This window comes from Lonchura striata, chromosome 2 (assembly GCF_050655825.1).
Source record: "Lonchura striata isolate lonStrDom1 chromosome 2, ASM5065582v1, whole genome shotgun sequence".
Lineage (NCBI taxonomy): Eukaryota > Metazoa > Chordata > Aves > Passeriformes > Estrildidae > Lonchura > Lonchura striata.
In genome coordinates, this window is record NC_140704.1 from 49,017,390 (window position 1) to 49,039,490 (window position 22,101).

Here is a 22,101-nt window from a genome sequence, read left to right on the forward strand (position 1 = left end):
CTCCTATCCTGCTTTATACCATGCTCCCTCTTCTCCTGTGAAGATAGCCATGATATTGAGATGTGGTCTCTTTCCATTCACAGCAGCAGTGAAGTCTGACTGCTCCGATTGAAATGGTTATTTCATACTCTCAGAATTATATGAGGCGAAGTCCAGCCAAAGCATCCTGGTCACATAAAAAACATAGAGGACTAGAAGAAAAACAAGGACTCCCTGACAAAGAAAGTTAGTGTTTTCAGTTTGTGTCTTCTGAAACAGCAAGGTGACAACCAGAGATGACACCTTGTAAGCTTTCTATTTCCACTATTTTCAACACTGGGAGCTCAGCTGATGAAAGAACAGAAGTGGCTGAATTTGTGTCACTACATTCTTGGACCTTCACTGTCCTCTGTTACACAGTTGTTTACAAAACTTTTGAAAAATAAAAATTTCTTTTTAAAAATTAAAAAATGTGTTTTCCTTTTTAAAAAGGAAGAAAATTGTTTTCTTTTTAAAAGGGAAGAAATTTGTACTTGTCTCTGCTGGTGCAACATAAAAGGCAGCAAGGACCCAGACATTGGAGTTAAAATCCCTGCAGTTCTCCAGAAATTGATCTGGATACCTAGGATTTTCAGAGCCGTGCATCTGCCCTGACTTTCAGCTGGCCTCAACACCTTGGACACACTCCTGGCAGTTTTCTGCTGCAACTCAGCCAAGGAGGGCATAGCAGAGGTGTATGGATTTCTTACTGCCTTTTTTGTAGTGTTATTCCCATATCAGTTTAGTCAATTTTCCTGTTTATTCACCTTGATTATATTCTGCTCAGTGCAGGAGAAATCACTCTGGGTTCAGATATCTCATGTAAATGCATAGCTTATATTTTTATTTTCAGCGTGGACAGCTTACATCTCTGTAAAATGCCAATGACTGCCACACGCTGGAGGATGCTGGCTTTTTGCAGTAACTTTCTTCAGAAAAATAGATTAATGTCCAGTTTAGTGAACTGAAAGGATCAGGCCGTGTGGATGCAATACAAGGAGGGAGAAGGGGGTTGGTGACCTCATTTCGTTGCTTTCAGTGGAATTGCATAGATGCTGTTCCGTAAAACTGCGCAAATGTAAACGAGGTGTGAAATGCTTTCACATCTCATTTAGGTAACAGATGAGGCATGAAATGTGTTTCAGGGGCACGTGTGCCAGAGCAGTATGCTAAGGCTTGTGACAATGAAGGACTCCTTTTATCAAACACAAGAACCCTCTCTCAGAGGACTGGATTAGCTCTGAAAGAATGTGTGAAGAGGAGAGAGATCATCAAGAAATGGCATGTTGTCTGCTTTTATTAGCTCTCAAAATATTTTGGATAGTAATCGAAGTTCCTGGGGTCCTCTGTCATTGCAAAGTTTGATTCATTTTTCTTTTCCCACAAAATAAGACATCTCCAGATGGTACCAAACAATGAAAATAAATAAGTGAGTAAACAAAGCCTCTGCTCCTAGAAACGAGCTTCTGAGCCAGAATGCAGATTCACTTCTCTTGAAGAACATACTAATCTAAAGTAAAAAATAGTCTTCAATTGTTTTTCAAAAGAAAGCACTTGCCAATCACACAGCACAGGTAACATCACCCGGCTTTTTTTAATTTCTAAAACAAGTACAGATAAGGTAGAGAAAAGTTAATGCAGGTTTAAGATAAGTGAACACAGCTACAAAAAAAAAGTTGGGGAAATGTGAAGGAAAAAAAAAACAAAAACAAAGTCATCATAAAATAAGGAAGATAAAAGTAAAAATGCAATCTAAATTAGAGAGACTCTGCAATGAACTATACAGCCCATGGAGAGATACTCATCTCCTTGATATCAGGTGACCATAGAAGGATATTTGCTGGCAGAGTCAGAGGAAAATGTAAAATGTATTTTGATGCCAGTGGCACAGTTGAAAAGTTCAGCAAAGGACACAGCCATGAGGAGAACTTCACATGCTAAGGGCAGCAGAAATGTAGACATCCAAGAGCAGAGCAAAGCAAAGGAAAACTTCCTTCGCATCACAATGATAAAGAGTTCAAAAATGTTCAGATTTTTGTAGAAACCCACCAAGTCACTTCAGCTGTCTTCATCATTTGTACCTTTTATAATAGAAAAAGTTTCAATATACCTGTTCAGAATCTGAAGTACTTCTTTTTGAATTTTCTTTCACTGTGAAACTATTAAAAAAAACCAAAACAAACCCATTTGTGCTCCATTAAGCACAACTCCCTTGACTGACATTACAGTTTTTATAAACATTAGAAATTAATTTAAAATTAATTCTACTTTATTCATCAGGAAAAATTATTCTTAGAACTGCTCATGGACAGTACTCCAAACTTTGTCTTACAGTTTCTTGCGCTGTTCTTTTTTTAATTCAGATAGAGCACATCAGGTACACACAAATTGACTACTGATGAATAATGGCTTTACAATACTGAAATAATAGCTTGAAGAATCAAATACTTCAGCCATTACTTAGGCAAAACTATCACTAATTTGAGACTGAAAGGGAAATCTACTTGAATAAAAACTGCACTATTAGGCCAAAAGCTGCTAATAAATGAAAAGGAAAAGACTGAATGGAGAAACAAGTAAAGGATTCAAGAGTTCTGGACAGTGCAGAAATGACCTGGCAGAACATTACTAATGATTCAGATAAGTCACTGCAAACATTTTTGATCTTGTGCATCTCCCTTAAATTTAGGAAGCATTTGGCTGCTGTTCTTTATCATAAACTTTCCCCCCTCTCTCAATTCAGTCTAATTGGTACCTGCCAGGTCTTCTGGATAATCATTGTCATTCCCTCAATTAAATTATTATAAATCTCTTGCCTAGCTCTCATTTTGAAGGCTATAGACTGCTTGCATATTAAGTTAGCACTGCTCCTACCTCTCTTCTCAACCCTTCTTCAGCACCTGCTCCTCATCTTTTTCCTACCCTTTCCTTAGGTTGCCCACCTCCCCTCACTGTTCTCTCTGAATGTCCTTTCTCCATCTTTACCTGAGAAAGGCTTGTTTTGCACTCAGCTGTGCTCCACAGAATCTGCATGCAGCCCAGAGCTGCCAACAGACACCCACAGACTGCCACCCACATGCTCCTGATTCATACCCAGCCATCAAGATCCCTTCAAAGTTGGTCTGCTGCCAATTAATCTCACCTTCATAAGTGACTGTCATGACATGGCATGTCAGCACTCCTCTGGCATTCATCCTCTTTTCATCTCTGCATAGAAATGGAACATAGTCCTTATCTATCCTTTGCAGTCGTTTTTCCTCTAGATCCATTTACTCACCTTTACAGATGAGAATCCCAAGGACAGCAGAGACCCCAGGCTTTACACTGTAGCTTCAAACCACACAGTAGAAATGTCAGTCTGTGAGTCTCTGCCTCTCCTTTTCCTGTAAATGAGTTCATCTGTCTAGTAAATGGCAGCCATCTGCAGATCCTCTCAGAAAGATCACAGCCTCAAAGATAAAAGATACAGTAAATAAGCCTTTTGTAGATAACCATTGTCTCAATTCATCATTTGACTGACTTTCAGCAATTACTTATTTGCTAAGAGGCAGGAAAGACCAGAGAGTCCTTTAAATCCTACTGTGGAGCACTCAAGGCACTTCAAAATATCATCTCTTGTCGATTTTTATCTTCTTTTTTTGCTTTGGTCAGGGTCGGCATTAAATGCACAAAGATGGTATTTTGTATTTAGACTCAGATGTTTATTAGTTCTTATTTATATTACAGTCTTACAAGACATGAGTTCTACAGTATTTCACTAACAAGCTACAAAATGGCTCTGTATCTATATCTATAAACTCTTTTAAGGAAAAACTATCTAATTAAGAAATGACACTTAAGCTATTTTTACTTTTAACTTAATAACTAATCACCTGTGTCCCACAATGCAGACTTTTCTGTCTAATTATACAATACCACCTAAGCCTCTGAAGAAGAAGGTGAAGAAGGAATAGCTACTGCTCTAAAATTTTTATCTTGTTTTATATATGCTCCTATATTCTAAAACATTGAACTCTAAATTCTCTAGCATGGGATATTACACACTTCTATTCAAACTACATACCTATAATCCTAGTGCTATAAATCAATTTTGGAAGCCTTCTCTACCACTTCAGGTCAAAAGGAGTGTTCTCTTGAGGGTCTGTGCCTTTAAACTCAGGAAGTCTAAAATTCTTGACATCTAGGGTTCTAACAATCTCTCTTAACAATTTTTTTTCTTTTCCTACCAGCATTGCTTTTTTGTTTCATCTTTTGCAAGGTCATCACCTGACAAGTGCCAGTTGGGCAGCCTGTTGGCAGAAGCAAGTACACCAAAATCACAGGGTCTACCTGAAGGGTCATTCCATAACTCCTAATATAATTGTCTCTTACTAGAGCCTATACATACTGCTGACCTCATCAATTAGCCAATATGATTTCAGGGATCAGACATAGATGAAGATTTTATATGGTCCTTTCTCTCTTGCTCCGGTGATCAAACAGGTCCTGCTGCAATTCTCTCAGCACAGCACATGCAGACCCTGAGCAGTCATGTTTTAATGCAATAAAGGGATGTTAGGATGGCATTTCACTGTCAGTGGAATATGGGGCTGAATGGCTTTTAATCAGACATTCAAAGCCATTCAATGTTTTACGTATTTTATTTAATGGCCTAGAAAATATGCTTTTTAGCACATAAACTGCAGAATTAATGCCTGAGGACTACATATTGTTAAAACATCATGCAGTGGCAAAATGGATCACCTTTCCTGAGTATTTAATGAACAAATACCATTGCAAAAGCACCACTTACCCTCTATTAGAGTAAGAGCAAAGATATTGTACTAATACTCTGTTATTTGTATTTAAAAAAATGTACAGCATAGACAATCATCCTATCAAATAAATCTATTGGTGCAGCAGAGTGCAAATTTTTCAATTAATTGTTACTTACCTGCAGCTTTTTGATCTTTTGAAGTGTGTTTGCATGAGGTGCTGATTAAAGGAGTCAATGAGCTTCAACAGCATTCAGCACACCTTAGGAATGTGATCTCAGGTGTTCTGTGTTTCAGTCAATCAGAGACCACTTTATACATAACAAAGACCATGACTGCGAAACAGGGAGTATTGTAGTCCTGCATACATCTTTTCAGAAAACCCAATTCATCTTGTTAAGTACTACGCCTGAATGCTGATCAGGAATCCTGCCATTGAATTTAAAATTAAAAATAAAACTAACTAAAAATCAAAAAAAAAAAAAAAAAAAAAAAAAAAAAAAAGAAGCAGATTCACTTGGTTCCAGAGCCTTTAATTCATGATCAAACATAAACCTTACATGACAAATACTCTTGTTAATCTCATTTTACAGTTTCCAGATTTCTCTTCCTACCATGCCCCTACTTTTCTCCCCTGAACCTCTGACGTACTGTTTCACCTTTAAAACTAATAAAACTCTTTAATCATCAGGTGTTAATTCAAATATTTCTTTTTCACTAGTGAAGAGAATTAACATTTTCTTCACTTTCCTGTAAGGGATTTGCAATCTTCCACTAATCAAGATAAATAGAAGAGAAATCACAAACTACCTGAGGCCAAGAGTTTTGTACTTGGGAGTTTAATGACAAGCACATAAATCCATATAAAAGTAACCAAATAAACAACCCAATTAAAAAAAAAATACAGAACTTCCAGCAATCCCCATTGATTTCCATAGTCACTTTGTTTTCTTCATTGCTAGTGAAAAATTGAGTATTTATACACAATGCTTAACTGTGGGTTTTCACATTTGAAAATATTTACTTCAGAAAAACTACTCTCAAAAAACTTCTGCCCCAATATAAGAAATTAAAAATATCAATATTTTGATGGCAACTGTAAATTACGGGATTAAGAAGATAACTTCTTATATCTCATTTAATGTCAAACCTATTGATTCACAGTGCCACTGAGTTATGCATATTGACTTGAGGGATTTTAGGTAAATAGCAAATAAAAGTGTTCCTAATGACTGGTAAATCAAGGCATTCAGGTCTGCAAAGCCTAAGGTAGCCACTGCATGAGTTCACATTTGCTTTCAAAGCAAATAGCAAGAAAATTGTTACTAGACTCATAACTCATAATTCATAAATTATGAAACTCACAACTTTGTCACAGATTAGGGAGCTCTCAGACTGACATTTCTCAATGGGCCTCACCCTATAATCACTATACAACTGATCCCACACAAGGGAATTTCTAAATTCAGGCTCCTTAGATTTTTGTATGCAGCTAGTTTGCATCATTTCATAATCTGAGAATGTGGCAGGGAATGGTAAGGAATGGTAAGACCTAAAAGCATTCAAGAGTAATGGTTTGCCTTCACCCATATCCCTGCTCCACACCCCATGCAATCACTGATACCATAGCAAAACTTCTTTGATTACCATAATGTAGGAACATACCGCATTAGAAAAGCACCAAGAAGAATTCATACCTCCAGAGATTAAAACAAAACCTACACCTCAAAAAAAAAACAAAAAAAAAAACCAAAAAAAAAAAAAACCTAATGAAGAATGAGACATTGTCAAGTGATTTGGCTACTGCTAGACTATCAGGATATTTTATTTCTTTTCCTTCAGGCATTTCCCAGGTGGCTACAGAATCTTCCAGCTGAAACCTCTGTGCTCCTGTGGCAATATTGACATATGGCAGAAACACCGGTATCCAACCTATCTTTGTGGGACTGCAAATACAGAATGCTGTTTATTCAGGACTGTTATTAGCCACCGAGTTTCTGAGCCCCAGTTGTTAGTAAACATTAATTGTCAGAATCTTCTACAAAAATCACAAGAAGGCAGCAAATATGACGAGGCAGTCTTTTCAGTTTTTCTCATGCAACTGCCTCTCGGGACTAATTAGGGCTGCTTTTGTAATGCACAAGCTATAAATTCCTCCTTCAGACGCTTTTGGAAACACTGTGTGATCTCTTCAGTGAGATTCTGCTTTCTGCTGATACAGCAAATCAGCTAAACTTCTCAAATCATGTAACAGTCTGTCCGATTAACATGGAGAGGAAAGCCAAGCATGGTAACAGAATTATGGCAGATGCTTTGTTAATTTGATGTTTCCCTTCCTCACTCACTTAAGGTTAATTGCACATCCTGCAGAAGTCTACACTCCATTCTCCTGCTAGATTTTTTTTTTAATTAGCTGAAAAACTCTATCTTATTTAATGACTGACCACATCTAAGAGCTGAACAGACTATGCCTACATTGCAAAAAGAGCAACTCAAAGCCATAAGATGGGATTTCAAAAGGCTGGTTAATGTAGCATACCAAAATGCAGATATTGTCTCCTTTTGAAGGATGCAGAGGATGCACAGCCACATATTTTAAGTCACACTTGCAATTACTCCTTCCTTGCTGGCAGGTAGGACTCACCATCAGACAGATTAAGTATGGCCCACACCACTACACAGGCATCTCCCAGACACAGATTCGGCAGGAGCCAGTGCCCTTACAAGTGCCCCTATGGGGGACAGTGAGCCCACAGTAGTAGTTCAATGTGCAATTGGAGCACAATTATAGATAACCAAAAGGACATTTCACCCTGCTCCTGATGTGCCTTCCACCTTCAGATTACAGCCAAAACACAAAGTCAGCACCACCAACAGAAATGGGATTTTTTTGTTGTTGTTGTTGTTGTTGAGGCTGACACTGGGGAAAATTAAGAGAAAGCTGATCATGAGAAAAGCAAGATTAGGCATCAGCAGCAGAAAGGGAGTGGCAGAGCTGTCCATGGCCACCCATGCAGATGGCAAAAATCCAGGTGCATAAGGAAGGACTAGGCTCTGAAAGAAAACTAACAGATCTAGGGTTAGCTGAATGTAATGGAAGAGACTAAGGGATATGAGAGGCAAATAATACCTTAGCAAGATGCAAATGGTATTTTAGCAAGATTTTGCATGGAGATATCTAAAAGAAGCAGTATCTGAAGAATGAAACAATACCTTTTATCAGACAAGACTGATACAGGTAGGAAAAAACCAAGCAGATCTTATATGCTCCTCTTTTTTTTTTTCAGTTATACCAGTTGACCTAATAAAAGATATAATATCTTCTAAACCATCTCCCTCCTACATCCTGAGAGCATCACAAGTGCAATAACTTTTTACTATCATGCTGATTTTAAAAGATAATATTTAGTCTTTCCTGTAAACATATTTGGAATATGCAAAGAGTTGATGGATATTATAGTTGTGTTTTTATTTCAACAATCTCCTTACTAAATATTATTGAAAACTGAACTAATCAGACTGGGATTTCTTTTCTTCTTTTTTTCCCTTCAGTCAGCTCCTTTGGTTGTAAAGTTTCTCTGTTTTGCTTAAAAAATAAAATATTGAGTAGGAAGAAGCAATATAAATGGATAATGAAAGCAAACTATTATCAACATGCTTCCTTCTTTACTGCTACAATAAAAACAAATTGTATTATGCTAACAAAGCCAAATTGTCAAATACAGAACTACAATTTGGTTTAATATACCATTGCACACTGCATATTCAAAATGTCCCAAAGTGTCTTATAATAGTAAAAAAACAGCCTTATTACCATATGTGTCTGATTTTGTTACCAACCAAGCACTAAATTGAACAATTAAGCATCTAATATATTTATCAAAGCTTTCTGGATTTTCTTCTCCCACAGCTGTATATAAGGCTGTAATCCTGAATTTTTTATTTTGTTTTGGGTTAGACCATAATTTTGAGTTTTAAAGTACAAGAACTGAACCAAAACTACATCGGCAACTCCAAGTTTAGCCTCTGGGGCTACATCCCTATGAGTGCATTAAGGAGAGTCTGAAGATTCACAGGCACTGGGCAGTAATTGCCCTTTGCCCACGCAGAAACTCTCCAAGGGTCCCCAAGCCCACTTTGGGACACAAGTCATACTCTCCAGGGATGTTGCAGACTGCTACCTTATTCTGGAGTCTGTGAGACTTTGGAGTTTACAGACTCCTGAGTCTGTAAGGCTTCCATAGCAAGAGATTTGGCACTGGATAAGTTTGTTTACAAAAGCTGTAGCCTCTGTATCTTTGAAACATATATTTAAAGAAGTATATTCAGAAGAGATCTACTGTCATATAAAGACCAAAATATTCAGCCAGGTTTGCAGAATTGTATCATGAATATGTCAATCAATTCTAAAAATCCCTGTATTTTCCATTTAATTCCTATAAGTAGGAAAGAATTTTTTACAAATCTGATGTTCCAGCATAAAGAGTTCATCCGAGACTAGCTGTAATGTATATAGGATCTAACCAAGTTTCATCTGAGTTATTTAAACTCTATCTCACTCTGTACAATATGAGAGTTCAGAAATGTCCCAGATAAAGTTTCTCAAGTTTGTCTCACTTCTGCTGTATCTAACTTTTTCAGCTGCCTGATTTCTATCCCTACCAAAGTACTCTCCAAGCTCAAATTTTGGAATTAAGTGGATTTTTTTTCAATGCAGCCATCAAACCAAGCTCCTGTGAAAGAAATTAATACTTCCAGTCACACCAAATTTTTAGAAGTTTGTAGCACCCTAAACTCTAATGCAGCTAATGAACATAACTCCTAACCCTGCTGAAACTCACATTCACTCCTTTAAAATAAATCTCACTCTACACCCACAGCTAATTCTACAATAAAATCTCTGCTGCTTACTTTTTGAGGTCTGTTCACAATTGCAAGATGAATCTTTCAACTGCCTGTTGTAACACACCCTGCTCAGTACTTTTGTGGACCACTGGCGTATTCCTGACAAAAATGCAAGAAGCTAATACCAGTGTGCTGTCTTTCTTCCTCCACATGGCTACCTCTAGTACTCAGATAGTTATTTCCAGCTGCTGGTACCATCCATCAGTAATGTCTTTTCCTGGAAACATTTCATCTTCATTTCAACATACTGGGGTCTTGGCAACACACACAATAGATGTTGATCACATTCAGCCGAGGATATTTTAATGTACTGGGTTATCTTGGCAAGACACTCTGCTGCTTTTCTTGCCAGCATCTTGCATATGCTACTAGCCTCTAAATGGTTTACTTCCACAGCAGTGGGATCTATTTGCCTTTCTCTGACCTAGGCCCGCTGCTTGTCAGCACTGCCAGGATTATACTGAGGCTGGGCAGATGAAGGTGAAGTCCATCTGGTCACTGACGTAGTAATATTCTCTGTAGCTCTCCTCCTTCATCCAGCAGCTCCACTGGGCCTGCTAGAGGTGCAAGTTCTCTAAACATCTTGAAAACATCTTGCATGGATATCTCCATGATATGTAAGGAGTACAGGCCAGGGAGTGAGGACAGGACACTTGTAGCACAGAAGGAATGTTAGTGTTATTCCCTCCCTACCCACCAGTGCAGTCTTCTTGTGCCAAATACAGCATAGTACTAGGGGGGACTTCTGTGACCAGCATACTAACTCAACGCTAGTCACCTGCTGTCACTGCAAAGACAGATTCTAAAGTCGACTTTAGCCAAGAAAACACCATGCAAGAACTCAGCCCATATGAAGAAAATAGTCCAGTCTTGAGCGTCCTCTCCTCCTACACTATAAAACTCACTCAGTTTTCACCTGAACACAAATTGTCATCTATGAGCTCTTATACATGGGAAGTTTCAGCCTGAGCACAGCTTCAGGCCCACACCATTAAATTTCTATCTTAAGACCTTATACTTGTGTTCCACTACTTGCTTATCTCATTTGATCCTTTTAAATTTTTTTTCTGTATAGTTGTTCTCTCATTATTTGCCTGCTTTTCTCTAAGGCTAAATGAGATCTTATGGAATCTCACCTGTAAAGGGACGTCAGTGGTCATACAAATGATTTTCCTTGGCTCTAATTAGTCAGTCAATTACGCTTCCAAAGTAATGTAAGGAGGGCAGAGATCTTAGCTTGATAACATACTAATCTATTCACTCCAGGAACATGCCATTAGGCAGGCAAGTCTGGTCCATCAGGGACAGCACTCTAAATCATTAACAAGGTGTCAAATAATTCCTTTCATAAATCTATCAAATTCCTTTTTTAAAACCTTCAAGAAGTGGTTTTCTGCATTGCCCTGACAATTGAAAACTTTATTCTAATTTCTAAATTTTTCTCATTAACAGAGAGCATAGATCTTTCATTCATTTATCACCATCATTCATTGTCTTAACATGTTTTTTATCCTTCCATAGTGTTTACTGTCTTGATATGTGTGTGTGAATGGCACCCATCCCTGCTTATCCTTAATACTACTATTCCAAAGAAAGCCTATCCCATTAATCTCTGTTTGTAAGATAAGGATCTCCATTTTCTTAGTTACTCTAGTAACCCTCCTTCCTATCTTTTCCAGTTTGAATTATCTTTCTGGATTAGGGGTGATCTGAAGAGCACACACTTTCATGTCAAGCAAGCCCTTTCCCTTCTGTATCTCCCAACAAAAGAAGAATCACAATGACTTTCCCAAAGTAGCATCCTTGGTGTCTGACTCCATTCTGTAGGGAGCATCATATGTGCATCCTCCATCTTATCAAGGACTTCTATTACTTCTTCATTTCCATTATGAAGCTTATTACAATCTTGTTGGGATCAGTAATGTTGAATGCATATCAGCTTTTCTCTTTCTCCTTTTCTGCATTATTACAGGCAAGAATCTCAACTGGGTTTTCATTTCTTACCTCAGTAAACATGAAAAAAGTACTACTGATTCCCTCTTTTTTAATCCCACCTCCTTTGTCAACTCAGTATGAGGACTTGTCCTTCTTTCTCTTCTGTGCAGTAGTCATAAAATGCAATGTCTTCACAGACCCAAAATCTTAAATGCTGCCAGATGTTCTGTTTCTGTTTTGCAGAGCACACTAGTAAGTGTGCTCTCACTTGACCAACCACTGCCAGTAGGCTGCTCTTTCAGACCTCTAGCAGTGCGCCAGAGCAAAAAGATCACATCTTAGCTATCCTTTTCCAAGTCTTCATTCTTTCACCTCTCATCTTGTCTTCCAAATCCCTTGCTCACATCTATAAAGGAAGGTCACAGTCCAATTTGACAAATGTACACACAACAACATGGAACAATTCACCCAAAATATTGTGATGCACATATAAAGGCACTTATGCTTTTCAGGTCTCAATCTGCACTTTAGGAGACGTGGAAAAGTTCCTGTACCACAGTGGTTGTTTTCAGCAGATTCTCTCCAGCACAGTCCAGCCATGGAGGACAGACTTTTTTCCCAGTATTTTCACTCCTGCTGTCTTCAACCACTTCCAAACCGACCATTATGGCATACATCAAAACCTTTTCGTTCAAAGTTCTGACAGATTTCTGGAGAAAGGTTGGGGGCTTATTCATTTAATAGACACCAGGGAAGACCAATTCCAGGTTTAAAAATCTCTGAGTAGCTTAAATGAAGTTATTTTTTCACTGCTTAATCCTTAAAGCCAAAATAACGCTATTTTCTTAATAGCTTACCCCAGCTTGTTTTCTTTCACAAGCAGCAGCACTTTAAGTAGAGAGCCCACACTGTAATAATTTACTTGGGGAGAACAGATGGAATTGGAGAGGGTCAAGGCTGAGTTGCATGCTGTGGCTTTTTGTGTGCATTCATCTGTGCTACTTTTCCATTTTTGACAATGTAATTCTAAGACTATTGGTATTTTTTCAGACAGCAAATTATAAAGTTAAAAAGGTAACTGTGCTTAGCAAACAGATAGGTCACAAACTAAATTGTACTACACTGTGTTTTCTCATTTCAGTTAGAGGGTCAAATTTTTAGTACTTTTAAGGACTTTAGAGAGCAATTTGTGAGGAAAGTGGGGAGAAGATAATTTACACAATTTTGCCCATGACTCTGTTTTGAAAATTGTTTTCAGTTATATATACAAAGTTGTCTGAAGATTGCTCTTCTTCCATCAGCTGCCAGCAGCTTTGAGAAGCCACAGCACAGAAAGGGAAAGGAGAGGTACAGTGGGATCCCAGCCACAAAGGTAAATAATACAGTTCACCCAAAGATGATCCTACTTAATATTCTCCACTGGCTTTTCAGAAGGGCTGTATTAAATGGAACATAAGCATTTTGGTACAGGAAAAATTTAAAGCAAATTTCTTCTTCTATTCTTGCTTTCATTTCTAGATTAGTTGTAGAGATGAGGAAAGAAATATGTCTGCATAATGTTGCATGTCTCTCAAATACATATACAAACTGTGAAACTTTTTAAATGTATGTAAACCTGGTGCTCGTCTGTGAGGGTATCTGTCTATGTTATCCAGCATTTTGGAATAGGCTGCCCAGGGAAATGGTGGAGTGGAAATATTTCAATGACATGTAGATGTAGCATTTATACAAACACAGCGGACTTTGCAATGTTAGGATAATGATTTGACTCAATGGCTTTAAAAGTCCTTTCCAACCTAAAAGATTCTATGACTCTAAAAGAAATTCCAACCTAAAAGATTCTATGATTCTAAAAGAAAGAGGAGCACTAGCATAAGAACATGCTTTCTGATTGAAAAGATGTACTTGGTTGTTATAGTAACTTAACTTTTGCAAAGCTCACTTTGTGACAAAATAGAGGTCTTTTGCATTAGCAGAGGATCTTTTGAGAAAAGATGTAAAATTATATGTGCAAGATATATAATTTGAGAAGTTAAAAAAATCTTCCCTTTGTCTTTGTAATCAAATTAAAGCAGCAAATACTTTCTGAGTCAGTGACAAAAGCAATAAAGCACATAAATCCAAAAACTTTTTTAAGCTCCCCAGAGATACAAATGGAGGAGAACCTTTTTCTGGCTTCTCAGCAGCAGAGCTAGTTTAGCCGTTGGGGGTGTTGAAGTCTCACACACGTTCAGATTCAATATTCTGCCAAGTTCTCTATCATGTCGTTTTCTTAATAGGCAGGGCATGGGGGAGAGGATTGAACATTTTATCAAAAAAGACTCATAACAAGGTCTCTTTGGTTGACTTCCAAATGTCCTTTGTAAGGGATCACATGTTTCTTTCCCTACTTCATAAGTTCTTTCAGAAAAAGGGAGATTTAATACACCTAGGGAGACAGGAGCATGTGTGAAAGTCTTGTCAACTGCTGACAAAGTGTCTTGATGCAGACATTAATTTGTACAGTGTACTTGCTTTTGGGGGAAGATCAGTTTCACACATGTCCTGCTTATTTTTCTCTGTCCTTTGAAGGCTAATTCAACATGTATACTTGATTAATTTCATGATCCTATCCAATCTGCACAAAGTGCTCTGTTTGAGCATGTGTAATTAGCCATCTTTTCTTTGCTCTGTTCCTATAGCCTGAATGTAATGAGATACATAATGCTTCCTAATGTGCTAGAAATTTTATAGGGTTTTTAACTGTCAGTTTGATTTGCTGTTACTGTATGTTCTTTTTATAAATTGATCCATTCTTTCTCTCTCAACACCCCAGAAATTAAACCTTTTACAAAGCATTCTTTTCATCCACATCTAGCTAATATATAAAAAGTATATATAACACCACCTCAGAATACATATGCACAAACACACACGCACAACATATGTCTAATAAAAAATTTCCTCTCACTATGCTTCCCTGATTCCATATTTGGGTGTTAAATTCAAGCAAAATTCCCCAGACCAAACATTATTCTCCAACTCAGATTTGCATATGTACAATCAACAGAGTGGGCAGTCAACACTCAGTCTCCCACCTTATCCACAAAAGCGTGCTCTGTTTCTGGCACTAACGTCTCTGTTTTGCCATCAGTTGCACATGTGCAAACCAACAGACAATGAGTGTGCCTGTAGAGGGTAATGCATATTTCTCTCACAAGAGCTGCAGAAGCAAAGATCTCCAGTTTGGCAGAAGAAAGAACTCCATTTTGATTTACTCAGTAAATATGATGCACATATCCCGGTCTAGATTTTCACTGCATGTTGAACCTGAGATAAAAACCCTGACAGAATATTTTGGACATGAGCAACAAGTTTTCTACAGCCTGATTATGAGTAGGGACTAGAGTCCTCTTTTTCACAGCTTAGGAACAGTCTTTCCTGAAACATGACTTTCTTTAAACCTTTCAGAAAAAGAAAACGTCACAGGTATCACAATTATTGTGGCGACATAATGATTAAAGAATCTCCACAACAATCCTGAAGTTCATGCTATTAGGATCAAATAACAAGCCCTTCAGCAGCACAATGAGCACTTATGTAAATAAATGCCCAATTTATTTTTTCAACTCTTCTCTGACAAAAGCCTGTCCCTTCCACAGATCTACCTTCTCACAAAAACCAGAGAGATACAACTAGCTTTGACATGATTTGCACAAGACTCTGTAGCCCAAGACAACACCAGGAATAAGAAATGGGACCTCCTGATTCACAGTCTCTTATGGTCCAGTTCATAGATAATGTAAGTAAATATATTTTATATGTGTCTGGTAAGAAATACTGGTTCATGCATAAAGTTACTGTAACCTCCTGAAAAATGTTGTAACTTGTGGAAGGGGAAGTAAAGGCACTTGATGAAAGAGACTGTAAATAAATCTCCATTCCTCTGGAATAATGACTAAACAATCAGAAGATTGATTTTACAGTTTAATGTTTAATCAAAATGACTCATGCTCCAAAAAGTAAATTCTTTGTCTAATTTTTAATCAGCTCTAAGAAAGTTGAACCACCCTGTACATGCTCTCTTGCATTGCTTTTCTGCATTTACACCACAAATGCTCTGGCCTTCCTCAGGATTGAAAGAGGTGTTTTATCATGATCAAAGACTCCATATCTACAGCACTGACTACATCTATGCTGCCCAACAAGTGAAGGTTTTACTTCAGCTTAGCTACCCATAAGATTGTGAAAGGATATTGATTTATTCATATATTTCAGAGGGTGAGGATTAGCTGCCCAGGGGGACTAAATGCTGGACTGTTCCCCTATGAAAAATCCAGCAGTAAGTTTTCAAATACTTGTTTGCTTAAGAGAAATCCACATTTAAATACCTCTCATTTTGCTAGGAGAATTTATTTTCATGAGAACTGGGTGAAATTTCTCTCTATTTCTACTTTAAGCATAATAAACTTTTACAAGAAGGAGTTAATTTCAGTGAAAATTCTAGGATCAGTATGGACCAATGGATCATACATTCCTTCTCCAGGCACTGGGAATCTGCACATAGGTTATGCATATGCATAGCTGTGTATTAAGTAATGGGATCTTGTAACAGTACTTGGCTGTTCTGCTAATTCCTCATGATAAATAAACAATGTTTCTCTCACTGACACTGCTCAGAAAGTAGATAATGCAGAAAGGTGCTTTCAAGCAAGAAAAGAAAGAAGGAACTTGGAGGAGGGAACAAAAGAAAGACTATGCACCCTAAAGGAAACAACACTAATCATCACAAGTCACAAAAATATTTTGTGTGTAGCTACCTTCCCAACATACAAATTTGTTACTTAAATTACAATCACAGGCCAAACAGAGTATGGAGATATGAATTTAGGCAATGCCAATTGTTTCTGTTTGGTTTTGAAATTTATTTTTTAATCTGGTTTAACTTTTTATATATAGCATGTATCTGTCTTTGGTATCTCCTTTGTGCTTCACTATCTTTCTAGTCTGTTAAGCTGTCATTTATGCTTTCCAGTATCTGCCCCAGTTTTACACAGCTGCTTTTCTTGCATTCCTTTTTCTCATCCTGCCCCATGCTCCTTTTCCCATATAGTTTCCAAAATGCAATGCAAGATTTTATTTGAAAGAGGGCAAAATAATTTGCTCATCTCTATCACTGCCATGAGATTTTTGAGACAGCTGAAGGCAGTATTTCAGAAAATAACTTAGCTTCAGCTCAATCTTAACACGTTTTTGGCCAGTCTGCATAAATATCTCCAAGTGGAGATTATGTTTCACGTCCAGGTCTAAATATCCCCTCATGGTGTCTTGCCCCACCGAGGTAGTTGTGTGCAGGAGAAGAAGCAGTGCCCTCTGACACCTGAATCACTTGCTTGCACCACACTCTGCTTTCTCTTTTCTGGTGTAGCTCTCTGCAGAGAAGGAGCCCTTGTCAGCTCCCATTTCTACCAGATATTTTAGCTAAGCTTTAGACCTGAATGTTTTTCTTCCTTAATCTGATCCCACTCCACGGAAATGAGGTCTTTTGGATTTAAGCATGTTGGCTGTCTTACAGTTCCAGTCTGATTTGTGTGTGGCAGAAAATCTGCCTTCATGATTTGCTTAGCTATCCATTTGTTTTCCTCTCAGCTATAAATAAACAGTGCAAATGGTCTCTCTTTCTGAACTGTTCCTCTCTGTCCCATGCCAGGGACAGGAGGAAAGGGGTGTGGGGATGTAGAGAGAATCCATCCACAACATGAGACAGGACAACTGAGAAAACTAATACAGAGGATGGCATATTTTGGGGCAGTAGGTGTCTTCAGGAACAAGATAAGGACAAATGTTTTCTTTTGTCAATTCCTGCAAATGTGATTTCACTGTCAAAAGCGAGCTGTTCTCTTTGGCACATTAGGAACTGAAAAACAGTAGAAACACCAGTAGAGACTAAAGCACTCAGAAAGAGTTGGGGGGGGGAAAACATTAGCTCAGCTCTTTACTACATGATATGTCTTGAAGACAGACCAAAGAGATTATTACAGCCATCTCAGAAGCGAAACCCATCCGTGATCTTCATGTGAGAAATACATTCCAAAGATTTTTCAGAAGTACTGCAGAGACCGCAACTCTTTTGTGACTGATTATGACTTCCCAGACATGAAGTGTTCTGCTACCAATCCATCAGAAACTAAACAAGCAAGCGTGAGGTGGTGAGGATTGCAAACAAATGTGTTTATGTAGCTGTATGCTGCACAGCAATGACTGACAAAGAGACTTTACAAAGTGAGGTCTCTATGATCTTGAATTGCACGGTCTGGGAACATGCAGCTCCTGGTGGTCTTATACTTATGGAAGTCAGGGGACAGGAACACAGCTCTTCTAGAGCATATATCTCCTAAAAGGATTTTTCAAAACTATTCTTCAAGGCTGGTTTGGATACCTCCTCTTTTTGCGTTACATCAGCACTGTGCACCTCTGCTTGGGCACCTCCCTTCCCTTAAAACCAAATTCCCAGCTGGTTCACACCTGTTTAAAAAAAAAAAAATGCAAATTGGAAAACACAAGGGACAGAGTCTCATTGGCAAACTTGGGAAATGTTCCTTTCAGCACTGAAGAAAATAATCAGTCTGACCTGGAAGTTAGAAGCAGGAGTGATTAGGACATTGTTCAGTAGGAAAAGATACCTTCTACTTAGCTGGACATCACCAAACATATTTATTTTCACACACAAGATCAGCAAGCATTAAGCCAGTTTATCTAGTATCAAACAGGAGAGGCTCAAATGTTTAGCATATCTACTACATAATTCTCTCTGTCTGCTAAAAACCAAGGGGCAATGAGCTGAAAAATCAATGCCTATCATGTCAATTCAATGTATATCAATGTTGTGACACAGCTGTTTTGTAAGATGAGTTTCAGACACAAATAAAATAAATTTCCATGTTGAAGCTAGGGCACTTAGCTAATACTTGGGAAAATAACACTGAAGTTAGAGTAACTGTACATGTTGGGAAATAAAGGAGAGAGGACCCACCAGTAAGCCCTTTCAGTCTCCAGATTCTGCTGATTTCTGCTAACAAGAAAGAAAGGCTTTAGAATTATTATCATCATCCTTCATTCATAAAACCACTGCTGTAAGGGGTGTATATTACTCTAAAAAGCATGAGATTTTATAAAACTTGCCCATACTTACAACAAAACTTCCTACCAGAAATTGTATTGGTCCTTTCCTCCCTGTGGCATACCAATTTCTCAGGTCTATCAACTGCTCAGCCATTCAATAAGCCAAATAAATGTCTGCTTAGGTCCACTGATCTTTCTCATTTTTGAGTTAAGACAGATTTGAGGACTGAGTTAAGCTTGATTTCCCTGATGGATGATGTGATGTCCATGCCCCAAGACAAGTTTCAGAAAATTCTATATTTGGCTTAAGAGTCAGTATTACCCATATTGAAACATCAGCATTTCAAGCTGTGCAGCAAAATGAAATTTGTATGCATAAAGAACAAAAAAAAAAAAAAAAAAAAAAAAAAAAAAAAATCACCCACTTCCTAAAATCTGTAAAATTAGGGAAAAAAGAGAATTCCTGTGGCTGCCTTGCTCATTTCTTGACTGACTGATATTTGTTGTTAAAAAGCAGTGCATGGAGGATTAGCCAGAGCAATGTCTTGATCACACAGGCATCCCACGTTCAGTGCTGTTCTCCATTAATGGACTAGTGGACTATCAGAACATGAATAACAGGGCCACACACTTACTGATTGCTGTGTACAAAGCAAGACTGGCTGTCACACATTTAAAAGAGTAATGACCAGAAATAGGAGGAAATAAGCAACTTTATCCAGACTTTTTCAAGTTAAAGGGAACCAAGATATTCATCTCTTATTACACTATGTAAGCGAAGCAATGTTTACCCAAAGAGATCATGCCCCAGGACATGAACTAGCTGCTGCTGAAATTTAGAAGAAAAGTTCTACTGAGAATCTCATCCTTAATTGACTGTGAAAATATTTCTTGTACCTTTCACATAGACATCTGTCTCTGTGCACCCTGAGAGGACACTATAGTCTAACTATAGCAAATGTAAGCTACTGATAAACTATTTTCCTTTTTCTGAGTGATTCAGTGAGACCATAGCCTGAAAAGTTCAGAAGCATCTCTGTATGCTTTCTTGCCAAACCATGGATCTGATGGGTCAGTACCCACCTGTCTGTGCCCTGCTTTCTTTTTCTGACAGCTGAATCTTTTCTCATAACAACAAATCCTACAATAGACCACGCAGAAGTGCTTGGAGAGCCATGCTGACACTCAAAAACACCAGTCTGGTGTGATATTCATTTGTAGTTCCTAAGTCAGTTCTAAAATATTCTGCTAAGTTTTTCAATTAAGGTCTGGAAAAAGAAGATGCCCTTGCTGAAGACCTAACCCACTCACAACATGAAGGACAGGGGTAATAAGGGGTGTTGAGTAATGTCCCCATAACAGACTTTAAAGCAGCTATGCCCACCTTCCATAGCAACTTATTTATCCCCTGAAAATAAACAATGACACTTGCCTATACAAATTGTATGTGCTCTTCAGATAAGCAAAAGGTCATTTGTCAGGTTATTTGTCAGGCCTGTGGAAGCTGACAGTGGAAAACCTGTTCCTTCATCCTACTTCCATTCCCTTGCCTTATCCTTCCTCCAGTAGGAGCCTCCTCAGAGCTAGTACTGTCTTACACTACATAAGAAAAATTGAAAATATGCCTCAGAATAATCCCTATCTCTTTTGCCTTCACTTTATCTTTTTTGCTCTTCACTTTAATTTCTGTCCCTTTCCCCTCAATGTCCCTTCATTTCTTTCAGCCCTTACTGGTCTTGCTCTTTCTTAACCTACCTCTCTCTGATTGTTGCCCACCCAACTGTTCAGACATTATTTTCCTTCTCACAAATTTCCAAATAGCTGAATCTAACACTTCTTCACCCATCCATGAGCCTTCTTTCCCATCCATCATCTGCCTAGCAAAAGAGGGAGTAGCTACCACTTCCTGATGTTGTGTTTCCTTGTTGGAGATTTTTCACATTTTTTCCTTTCTCCCAGTTCCTATGCTGCACACCCACTTTGTTGTCTGTTCCAGAGTTGAAGAAACCCAAGAATGGTGGATAACATCCCATGAGAAGAGGCTGAGTGCAGGCCTGTCTTCAAAGTGCACACAAAGCACCTAAGAAATCAGTCATTGAAAGACCAGTGAGGGAGATATTTCACAAACCAGATAATAAGCTTCAGAGCGCTTAAACCTCAGCTGAAAAGTCAGGCCAGTTTTCTTCCCAATAGTACCAAGCAGATAACCAGCCTGGCAGCTCATTTAGCCATGGAAAGGTATCTCATCTAATAAGTGCAAGAAGCTTTGGTTTAGACAGGGACACCTTTGCAAAATCAAATCAGCCATTAAAGCACCCCAAACTCCAAAAGCCTTAAGTCTCGTTGATTTAAAAAAAAAAATAATCCACCTGAAAGCTGTCTAGGAGAGAACATGTCACAGGGGAGAAATAGTTGTCACAGAAATCTGCAGGAAACAGACATCACACCTGCATCTTTTTGACAGAAGCTCAGTATTAGACTATTCCTATCTCCATTTCATACTAGCCACTTTTGAGATCAGATGGGTTTTGAGAGGATTCAGCCTTAATACCACCAGTAGTTTAAGACCATGAAATGGAGAAAACTAACCCGGGCTGTAGCCAAAGGCTTTATGTTTTTTTCTCTCTACTATTATATTTTTTTTTATTTATATCGGATAGTCAACTGGATAGAAACTGAGGAAAAAAGCAGTAATTTCTTGTATCTTGGTATTTCCTTTTAGAACATGGACACAGTTTTATGTACCCCGAGTATAGAACATATTGCAGAAAAAGAAAATGCTACATTGCAGGTACATATACAGAATTGAAGTTACATATACAGAATTTAAATAATTTTGTTATTCATCCTGATGACACAAAGCCACATTGCAATATTTTTACTCTCATTAATGACACTATTTCACAAGAACTCCCATTGACTCAAACTGGGCTATTCAATTAGAGCTGACTACAAATATACTGTATTGCAGCCAAGGGTTGCATTGACTTCACATTTCAAATCATCCCTTGGTAAAACAGTGTCCAGCATGAGGAGTGTCAGAATTCAGCTCATAATGAGGGAGTTATGGGAAGTTAGCCCCATTTCTATCCTCACATTGTGAAAGCCTGATGTACAGGATGAAACCTATGCATCAGATGATTAGGGTGAAATCAACCATTAAAATAAGGACAGGAAGGGATATTCCTTTCCTGTTCCCATTGGAAAGAGACCAACAGGGCATAGAGAAGGTATTTGCTTTCCTCTGTATTATGAGACACTGTCCTCTTTTAAGGAGTACACCTAATGCCATTGCAGGGAGCTATGACACCAATGACAACTACAGTCATTCTTTCCTTCCTGTGCAGGTGGCAATTTTGAGATCCTCTTCTACTCTTGTCCTCAAGTG

General features: G+C 38.1%; 1 long non-coding RNA gene across 1 annotated transcript in view; it reads right to left on the reverse strand.

The window, feature by feature from the left end:
- LOC110483364 (uncharacterized) overlaps window positions 1-22,101 on the reverse strand; it is a 161,283-nt gene that overhangs the window by 41,882 nt on the left and 97,300 nt on the right. Inside the window, exon 3 of the long non-coding RNA XR_014953299.1 lies at window positions 1-22,101. This exon is cut by the window's right edge and continues 8,051 nt beyond it. This is a non-coding gene — a long non-coding RNA (uncharacterized LOC110483364).